We start from the raw sequence: 11,014 nt of genomic DNA on the forward strand, positions 1-11,014 counted from the left end.
AAGAAAATAAATTTAACCCCTTTTATTTCTGGTCAAATAGTGTCTCTGTCTCGGTTCTCTCAGGGCTTCATGGGTTTGTTTTGGGTGGTTCTTTTTTTGGGGGGGAGGAAGGGAAAGGGAGCAGAAAGATCATACTAGGTGGTATTCAGGGATTACTCCTGGCTCTGTGCTCAGGGATCACCCATAACAGTGCTCAGGGGACATAGGAGATGCCGGAGATCGAACCAGGGTGAGTCTTGTGCAAGGCAAACTCCCTACCCACAGCTTCTCTTTTTAATGTGTTGAAAATAAACTTCCTTGGGGCTAAAGAATCCCACTATCCCACTGAAGCCCACCCAGGCATTAACCCTGCCTAAGCCAAGGTCTTTTCTTATCACCACTGATCGTGTGTTTATCAAATTAAGGCGAGGACAATTTAATGTAGGCTGGGAGAAACTGGTGCCTGCATGACTTTTCACTTTGCACAAAACCTGGGAGGGAGAAGGGAGGGGAAAAACCTGACAACACTGTTCCCAGTCTAGGAAAGCGGTAGTTAATCCCGTGATGGCTTGCTGAAGAATGCATGGTTTATTATTAAAGTAATCTCTTAAGATTTTCCTGGAATGTGCTTCCACAGCAACTCTGCCTGTGTGAGCGATCCTATGTGTGTGTGTCTTTTCTTCCGTAATTGAGCTGACTTTTTCCTCTTTTGCTCAGAGATCTAGTTCCTCCTCCCTCTTTCTCTCCCTTCTCTTCTTCCATGCTTTTCTCCGCTGCTCTTATCTCTCTTAAATGTGCCACTTGGATGTCTGCTCTTTGTGGTGGGTTGTAAATGGCATCGGAACTTGGCCCTAGAGAAACTGTCGGTGCCTCCTGATACCTTGCAGGGACATTTCACAGATGTTAAAATTAAAGAAAAAAAATCAAAGGGAGGCCACAGTTAGTACAAAGGTTAAGGCACTCACATGTGACTATGGCTACTACAGTCCTGGTTTGAATCCCTGCACCCTCCAGCCCCCTGGCACCTCTAGGAGTGACCCTCAAAGTGTGACCCCCCAAGAGAAAAAAAAAGGCTCAAATGAGGATTTGATTAATTTTGTGCATTTGTAAGGTTACACTTTTTCTTTCCCTCTACTGTGCCCAAAAATGAGAGAAAGAAAGAGAGAGAGAGAGAGAGAGAGAGAGAGAGAGAGAGAGAGAGAGAGAGAGAGAGAGAGAGAGAGAGAGAGAGACTAGTATTGTTCCCAGAGAGTGCTCTTTGACCTTGACTGGTCCAGCATATTTATAGACGCAGAAAAACTGGCTCTATTAGATTTGACTGTTGGCAAGGCCTGACAAATATTGGAGACCTTTCCCTACCTATCATCAATCTACTATTGAGAACCTAAACTATTCAGGGCTAGTCTCAGGGAAGGCAATCTGGTTTTGTTTTGTTGTGTTGGCTGCTTTCATTTTCTTGGTTTCACCTGCATCGCACATCAGAGCTCAATATCTATTGTTTGTAATTGAAGTAGTAGTGGAAATCCAATGGTGAGTGCTAAGTACTTGAATAGTCAGAATAGTGTAAACGTTAAAAAAATTAACATTAAAAATATATAGTAAAAATATATAGCTAATTAAATTTTGCTCTCAGTGTAAAAAGTAGAACAATATACATCTGCCATAAATATAATTTTTTTGAGGGGTAGGGCCACACATGGCAGTGCTCAGGGTTTACTCCTCTCTCTGTGCTCAGGCAGGACCAATCCTGGTGGTGCCAGGGATCAAATCCTTATCAGCCATATGCAAGGCCTTCCCCATTGTGCTATCCCCAGAGCTTTGTGAGGGTTTGGCCACAGGTGGCAGTGCTCAGGGGTTAGTCCTGATAATACTCAGGGAGATCATATGTGATGCTGGGAACTGAACTGTGTCAGCAAGATCACATAAGGCAAATGACTTAGATGTTGTGCTATCTCCAATATATTGCAGGCAATATAAATTTTTACATGAGAAATTGCATACGGAGAAAAGAATTACTGGTTAAAATATTGTCTATTTGGGAAGCAAGTTGGAAGTAGTTATTAATAACAAAAACATATAATCCTATACAACGAATACCAATTATTATTATAGCAAATACTCTACATTTCTGTAGCCTGAGTAAGAATCTACCTCTAGAAATAGAACATGTGTATTTTATATATTATATAAAGATGCTGATTGCTGCCTTCTCCACAGGAAAGAAAGTATGTCTATAAAAGAGAAAGACAGAATCACAGTGCAGTTATAACTCATCTGCAGTGAAATCGTACGCTGTCATTTAAAATAATAAATTAAATTGAAGTTAAACTTTGTGACATGGAAAGATTCTAATTAGGTATTGTTGAGTGAGGAAAGCAAGAAACAGGAGAAAGAAAAAGAGTAAAATCAGTTTTTTTTTTTTTAGGAATGTGAAGGGCAACACCTATCCATACACATCTGAACATATGTATGTTTACCTTGTATGTTTACATTTGTGTGTACATACGATTATATGAAAGTAAGACTTGATTGCAATATAATTATTGGTGACCTGCCGGAGGTGAGAGAAGACAGAGAAGAAAAGGAATGTGATTTGCCCATCAAGTAAAGAAGGAATCTCCAGATACGGATCACATTTGTGTGTTGAGTGAACTGATACATGCATAGGTCTGCATCAATTTTTTTCCTTGAAATTACACCAAATGACTTTATAATTTAAAAAGGGAGCTATGTAAAATAAATCTCACAAAACAGCTTTCATTAAATATCTTTCCTCAAAAGTGATTGACTCAAGAGGACAGTCCTCAAACTTAAATGTTCACAAGTCATCCTGAGAGCTTGCTTTGAGGGTAAATTCCTCAGGACTCCCACTGGAAAGGTATGTGTGTGTGGTGGAAGGGATAGACTGTCCTTGGCGAGAGTCCTACCCTACGGAAAGAAAGTGAATTACTAAAATCACAGCTCATCACTAAAGGGATCTCAGGGACCAGAGCAATAGTATATCGGGTAGGGTGTTTGCCTTGCATGTGACTGGCCTAGGTTCAATCCCCAGCATCTCCTATGGACCCCTGAGCACCACCAGGGGTAATTCCTGAGTACAGAGCCAGAAATAACCCATGAGCATCACCAGGTAGGACCCCAAAATTCCCCCCCTCAAAAAAAAAAACCTAAAATAAAAATAAAGGAATCTCAGCTATCAGTAAGTGCAGGTAATTACTCCATTGCTAAGAGCAATGGAGGCTGCCCTCATCTCTCGCTGCACTTAGCTTCAGTGAAAAGGACCTGTGACTCTTGGACAGTTCTCTGTCATGCCTGAAATCATGCATCTTGGCTTCAAAGTGGTTGTTTGGGCGACCAGAGACATAGTATAGGGGTGACCAGTATAGCCCTGCATGCATCACTAGGTGTGGCCCTGGAAACCCCTCAGCACTGCTGCCCCCCACCTCCAGCCCCCAGCCCTCCAGCCCCCAGGCAGACAGCATCCTCAGGCTCTGCTGTTGAACCACAGGCCTGAGATAATAGGCACGGAGGATCCCTGACTCAGCCAGCCACCGTTTGGGAGTCCCACAAAGAATAAATAGAATAAATGTGGAAACTGAAACTGGATTAGGAGTTGTATTTTGGTGGTAGAACACATGTGTCATATGGACGAGGCCTTGGTTTTCATCCTTGGCACCATCCTCCTCCCCTTCAAAAGCCTAGAAAACCAAAACTAGATTAAGTACATGATTTTGAATTATGGATATAGCCAAGGAAGGTGGTATTATCAGACCTGGGTTAAAGTTTAATCTCCATCTCTCACCAACTGCAAGATTTTGGGCAAGTCACTTAACTTCTCAAGGACTCAACTGTCTTATGTAAAATAGCAATTCTCCCATCATTTGCTCCCTTCTGGCTTTTGGTGGAAAGCAAAGGAAATCATAGCCAAGATAGGCCTTAAGCAAGTCCGAGATTTTACTGTAAACCATGCAAAAACGATCTAAAAGTATTGCAAGGAAGGTACTGTAGTCTTAAATGATTTCTATCACCAAAGCAGAAATTCCTTCATTACTAAATTGTGTAAATTGTCTTGGATAATACACTTTAATGGCAGGAATGAACTCCCCTAAGGCTTAAGTGTGAGGGGTGGGGGAATGGTGAGGCGTGGGGCTCAGATCCTTACTTTCTCATATATTAGTGCAGGATGTTTAATGGACCAATTTTTTTTTTTTTTTTTTTTGTCCAAGAGAAATGAGTTTCTGCTGCAAGAGAATATTGGGAATGGGAATGAGAAAGCAAGTGAGAAAATGGACACTAAAGTCAATCTCCTTTCTTTTCTTTTTTCTTTTTTGGTTTTTGGGCCACACCTCATGGTGCTTTGGGATTACTCCTGGGTCTGCATTTAGGAATTTCTCCTGGAGGTTCATGGGGTGGGGGTGGGGGATGCTAGGGATCTAATCTGGGTGAGCAGCTTGCAAGGCAAGTGCCTTATCTGTTGTGCTATCGCTCTGGGCCCTCGAACTCTTTTCTTTGGAGACCTGCTGTTAATACTGGTAAAAGGCACCCACCATTCATAGAACCACCACTTCCATTTTTTTTTTTTTTTTGCTTTTTGGGTCACACCCGGCGATACACAGGGGTTGCTCCTGGCTCTGCACTCAGAATTACTCCTGGCAGTGCTCAGGGGACCATGTGGGATGCCGGGGATTGAACCGGGGTCGGCCATTTGCAAGGCAAATGGTTTACTCACTGTGCTATCACTCCAGGCCCTCACCACTCCCAATTTTAAACCCCTTCCTCACCGCAAATTTTCACTCTGCTCCAATGACGGCTAAATGCTGTTCTTGGCTTTCTGTCCTGACTAATACTCAGTTCTAAATTTAATCTATTCTTTTGTTTGTTTGTTTTGGGAGGGGGTTGGGACCACACCTAGCTGTGCTTAGAGCTACTCCTGGCTCTATGCTCCTCGTTGCTTACAATAATGCTAGAGGACCACATGGTGCCTGGGATTGTACTGGGAACAGCCACATGCAAGAGAAGTACTCTCTCACCAGCCCCTGATCTGACATTTTCATAAATCAAGAAAAAATTCTATTTCTTGTACTTATTTAATGTGGAAACCTTAAATCACTTAATTAGAAAAATGGGAAGATAATGGATTGGTGCACATGCTTTGTGTTCCTGCTAGAATGCCTGGTCCCTGAGCATCTCCTGTAGTGATCCTTGAGCACTGCTTGAGAGTAGCTCCTGAGCAACACCAGGTGAGGTGTGCCTCCACACCCAGAATAAACAAATAAATAATAAGAGTAAAAATTTTTAAAGTAAATAGATGATGTATATTCATGCCCAGGCTTCTGCACATTTTCTAGAAAGTTGTACTATAGATTTCATTAGATCATCCATAGAACAGATGGCATAAAACCAAGCTAATATAAAGGGTATAATGGTCTGTGACCATTATATATTCTTTCTTTCCATTTTTATCTGAGGTCTTTTTTTTTTTTCAGAATCTTTAGTACCAATCTGATTATTTGTCATCAAACCATCATTGTCAAACAAGTTAGGACAGGCAATTGTATTTTTAAAGGTTAAGCACAGGAACCTTGGTTTACTGCTGTTTACAGAGTTAGGGACAGAGCTAGAACTATTACTCAACTCTCCGGAATGACCTAGAACACATTGCTCAGACATTCATGGCCCAATCAGGACTCCGGTGGCTAGTGATAATTCTCAGGGTTCACTGAATTCTGCATTGGTCTGTGCACACCTGGAAAAGAATCCCTACCCTGGAAAGTCCCTTCATGCGGAAGACACTGGCTAATGAGAGGGAGCCCAGAGCAGTGTGACCAGGACATGAGACAGTGCTCCTAGTGATTGAGAACGACTGGGAGTTCTGCCAGTGTCTAACTGAACTGGCGTCTATAGCCAGGTTAAGATACGCTTTAGGCATAAAATGTAGGATAGACTCTGCTGCCTGTGAATAATAGAGCTCTTTGCAAATATTTGAAGACGTTGCAAATATATGAAGACTAGATTAAACCTTTCTCTAGTTGCAGGTGGTAGAGAAGGAGTCTGTGTTGGGTTGAAGAGTGCTCCCTTCTCCCAGCCATCAAACCCATGTCTCCCTGGGACCTCAGAAGGCACCTTATTTTAGACAGAGGAAATGCGATGTGTAACTGTAATTGGCTAAGATGAGATCATACTGAATTACATGAAGTCTGACTTCAGTGCAACTTTTTTTTTTTTGGCTTGTATTGTGATACGTTTTGGTCAGGATACTATTATTTCCTTTTCACATTTAGCACAAGTCCATGGTTTACCAGTTGTGGTTTTTGTGTAATTTTTTTTTGTTGCTCTTGTTTGTTTTGCAGCCACACCCAGTGGTGCTCAGGGCTACTTCCTGGCTCTGCATGTAGGGATCACTCCTGGCAGAATTTCCAGGACCAAGTAGGGTGCCAGGAATCAAACTCAGGTCAGCTGCATGCAAGGCAAGCATCCTATCCACTGTACAGCCCCAGGTTGTAGGACTATTAGGAATATTGTTGAACCTGTTTACAAAGCAAGGGAAATAATATAACGTTCATTGTGATGTTATTTTATTTTGATGGGACTGTTTGGACACATCTGGCAGTGCTTCCCTGGCTGAGCTCAGGAACCATATGTTGGGCAAGAGACTAAACAGAGGTATTGATATATCAGGCAAGTGCCTTATCTCCTGCACTATCTCTGTGCCTCCACATTGTGGTATAAAGGGATTATATGGCTCCAGGGGCAGTTTGTGGGTGTGGCTGCCAAGCTACTGGAAAATGGGGGGTCTGGGTGGAGGAGGAGGAGGAGGCCCAGTCCTGATCCGAGCAGGCTTGGAGATCTCAGCCCCGGGTCCTGCACACCTGAGTTCCTCTGCCTGTTAATTCATGCGTGAGGCTCGTCCAAGTAGTGAATGGTGCTCATTACTTAAAAATACAAATATTCAGGGTCAAAGAGATACTATAAGGAGCAAGGCTCTTCTAGTCTTGCATGCGACTGACTCAGGTTCAATCTCAGGTACTGCACATGGTTTTCTGAGCACTGCCAGAATGATCCCTGAGTGCAGAGTTAGGAGTAAACCCAGAGCACCACTGGTGTGATCCAAAAACCAAAGGACCGATACTAGGATTTTCCCCTTAGGATTGTTGGGGGTCCATATTGTCTGACATTATGTCTTCATATACTGCCCTGCAGCAGACACTCGTCTCTTCCACTTGCTTGTTCCTCTTTTTGCTCTGCCCCGTCCCGATCTGTCAGACTCTGCTTTGTACTTTTCCTTCCTGTAATACTTCTCTTCTTCATAGACCAGTGACCTCACTTTAATTTATTTCTCTGCCTTTGATCATGGCCTCCGCACTCTTTCAAGACTGTCCTTGGTGACGGACGAGACTTTGACCCTAAAGAGAAAGTTCTGATCTGATCTGAAGTCTGGCTCTGGTCTCGACTTGACAATGATTGGTGAGAGAGAGAGAAAGAAAAAGGGAAGTTCATGTACTACTGCTGAGCACAGCACCATGTGGCCACTGAAATAAAAGAAGTGTTTTCCTCAGTAATATTTCAAAGGATGCTGGGTAAAAGTGGAGGTGTGTGTGTGTGCGCACACACACACGAGTATTTATTAATTTATAATATAAACTGTTGGGTTCTTATCTTTTGTTTTTTTTTTAAAGAAATGGTGGATAAAGAATTTATGTACGTGCAATGGAACACCATGCAACTGTATAACAAGATAGAGTCAGCCTGTTTGATCTAGAGCACAAAGCTAGACGTAGCATGTTAAGGGGAATAAGTCAGAGAAAAGATGAATACTGGATAGTTTCAGACATGTGACCTAGAGAAGATGCAATGATAAGAAATCCTTGGAGTTGTTGTTTTGGCTTTGGGGGGAGCCACACCTGGCTATGCTCAGGGCTTTACCCGTAGTCCCCATAGTCTTGTGCTCAGGAATCATTCTTTTGTCTTTTTTTTTTTTTTTTTTTTTGCTTTTTGGGTCATACCTGGCAATGCACGAGAGTGATTACTGGCTCATGCATTTGAGAATTACTCCTGGCGGTGCTCAGGGGACCATATGGGATGCTGGGAATCAAACCCTGGTCCGCAGCCTGCAAGGCAAACACCCTACCCACTGTGCTATCACTCCACCCCCTCAGGAATTAGTACAATCTTACATGTTATATTTTCTCTCAGGCACTAAGAAATCCGTGGACCTTGATTACAGAACTGAGATGACTGAGTGGCATTGTGGAGGAGCTTGGGAATGGGGACAGTGACACAGACATGACACCAGGAAGCAGCAGAGGATCTTCGGCACTTTGGTGGTGGTAAAAGGGCCATAATTTTATACGACAAAAGAGTCGACATTAACACTACTGCAACCATATCATCTCAATGGCAATTTCAAAATAAAAGCAAAAGAAATATTCCTGGAAGGTACAAACTGTGGAATGAATTCAAAGTCATCAGTAATCGTGAATCATTTCGACCTGACTTTGAGAGATAATCACTCCATTTAAATGGGAGCAATTTATGTCTTTCCCTCCAGGGAAAAAGAACTGTAGTTATTTTGCTAAGTATTCAGATGGAGACTCCTCCAGACTCATCTCTCTTCCGTGAAGGAACATTCCTCCAGGCCAGCACAGGGAAGGAAACTTCACCTCTTGTTTTTTGCTGGGAGAGAAGCCAAGGTTCCCCGAACTCATGCGACAGCCCTCTCTGCCTGGACTGCCTTGACTTTGGTCCTCCATGGAAGAACTGAGCTCACCCAGAGTGTATTTGCTAAAGAAACAGCACCTGCAAATGTTGGGTTAGGTTTGGGCGAGGAAACCCGTCTGGAACTCTGCAGTTGTTAAGTCCTCTAGTCGGTTTGCTGCGGCCAACCAGGAAATGTGTAATCATAAATTTTAAAATGTGTTTATCTGTTAAGTGGATACTTTCTGTTATTTGGGTTTACACTGAGGCAGATTTGACATTAATACTCACCATTAACCACGCCCAGTCATTTGATAATGGGTGAATTCATACTCACCTTCCCCCACCCTTCTCTCTTTCTCTCTCTCTCTCTCTCTCTCTCTCTCTCATATGCACCATTATATTTGGTCACAATTGAATTCAAATTTTAGTCAAGAAGATGCTGCTAAATGAGGCTTCTGAATAGAAAATTCAGAAATGGAGCGATAGAGCAGCAGGCAGGGCTTTGCACGTGACTGACCCAGGTTCAATTCCTCTGCCCCTCATAGAGAGCCCGGCTAGCTACTGAGAGTATCTCTCCTGCACGGCAGAGCCTGACAAGCTACCCATGGCGTATTCGATATGCCAAAAACAGTAACAACAAGTCTTACCATGGAGACGTTACTGGTGCCCGATTGAGCAAATTGATGAGCAGCGGGATGACAGTGACAGTGACAGAAAATTCATAATTTATGAGGATATTCATCTCTCTGGGAGAACCACCTCCACAATGGCTTATTTCAGATTCTCAGGTACCGTCTCTTCAGTGAGAGAGAACACGATGGGCCCTGTCAACTCTTGTGTGCCTCAGTACCAGCTCTGGCAGTCTTGGTTAGAAGGTTGATTTGCCTCTCTCCTAATGCGCTGCTACTAAAAGGTGTTTTTCACAATATTCTTGGTCAATGGGAATGACTAGTCAGTCACTTTCAGAGAAAATTGCCTCAGGATCACGGTGTTTAAATATCTGCAAGTTCCGTGATCAGATTCTCCAACAGAAGAAAGGGTGCTTAGTTCCCACCGCAGGCCACAGACAATTGCAACCCATGGAGATCAAGCACACAGAAAAGAGAGCGCTGGCTCTGCTGTCCGCTGTTTGTTAACTGCATGCAAACTGTTGAGCCTCTATGAACCTTAGATTTATTATTTGTAAAATGGACAAACAGTGCTTGTGCTGCAGATTTTATTTTGTGGAGTAGATTCCTTAGCAATAAACATGAAATGTCAAATTGCTGGCAAGCAGCATGTTGGATGGTGACTATCATTGCAAACTGCAAGAAAAAGGAGACACTCACTAGGATTAGTGAAATAACCTCTAACAACTTTGATTTTTATTATTTATTTATTTGTTTATTTGTGTTTTGCTTTTTGGGTCACACCTGGCAATGCACAGGGGCTACTTCTGGCTCTGCACTCAGGAATTACTCCTGGAGGTGCTCAGGGGACCATATGGGGTGCTGGGAATCGAACCCCAGTTGGCCGTGTGCAAGGCAAACGCCCTACCCGCTGTACTATCCATCCAGTCCCAACTTTGATTTTTAATGTGACCACAGTTGGTGAGAAGATAGAGGCCAGTGGGGCTCCAAAAATATGTCCATAATGTCACACTTTTATTTAGAACCCTTTATAAAACCTAAAGAGTCAGAGCCTAAATTCTTAGAAATGCTCTCAGTGGCTATATTGATCTGCCTTTCATCTGCCATTACATTGTCACAGCTCTTCCTGATTCTCCCCTCCCCCCCAACATGTCACCTGCCATACTCACTCACCTCTCAGATCTTCACGCTTGCTAATCTTAACCTGGTCTCTCTTTCTCCAGATTTCTCACTCCTTAGATTCTCATTATGCTAAAGGGCTACTCAATTGTCATCTTCTCAAGCAAAGCATTGTCAGTCATAGTACTGGGTTGAATACTGCCCTTCAAAACTTTATGTCTCCCTGGAGCCTGTGAATGTGACCTGATTTGGAACTAGTTTGCAGATATAATCAAGGTAAGATAAGGTCATCTAGGGAAGGGGAAGATAAGGTCTTACTGGTGTAGGGTCATCCCCAAATCCAATAATTGATGTCCTTCCATAAGAATGGGAAATTTGGACACAGGCCCACAGGGAAGAAGGTGATATATTGTAAAGGTAGAGGCAGAGGTTGGAATAGTGCAGCTGTTAAATGAAGGTATATCAGGATTGCAGATGTTCAGAGAAACTAGGAAAGAAATATAAAACAGATTCTTCCCTAGGGCCTTTGGAAGGTTTAAAGTCCTGATGATTCCTTGATTTCCAACTTCTAGCCTCCCAAACTATGATAA

Source organism: Sorex araneus, chromosome 1 (assembly GCF_027595985.1).
Source record: "Sorex araneus isolate mSorAra2 chromosome 1, mSorAra2.pri, whole genome shotgun sequence".
Lineage (NCBI taxonomy): Eukaryota > Metazoa > Chordata > Mammalia > Eulipotyphla > Soricidae > Sorex > Sorex araneus.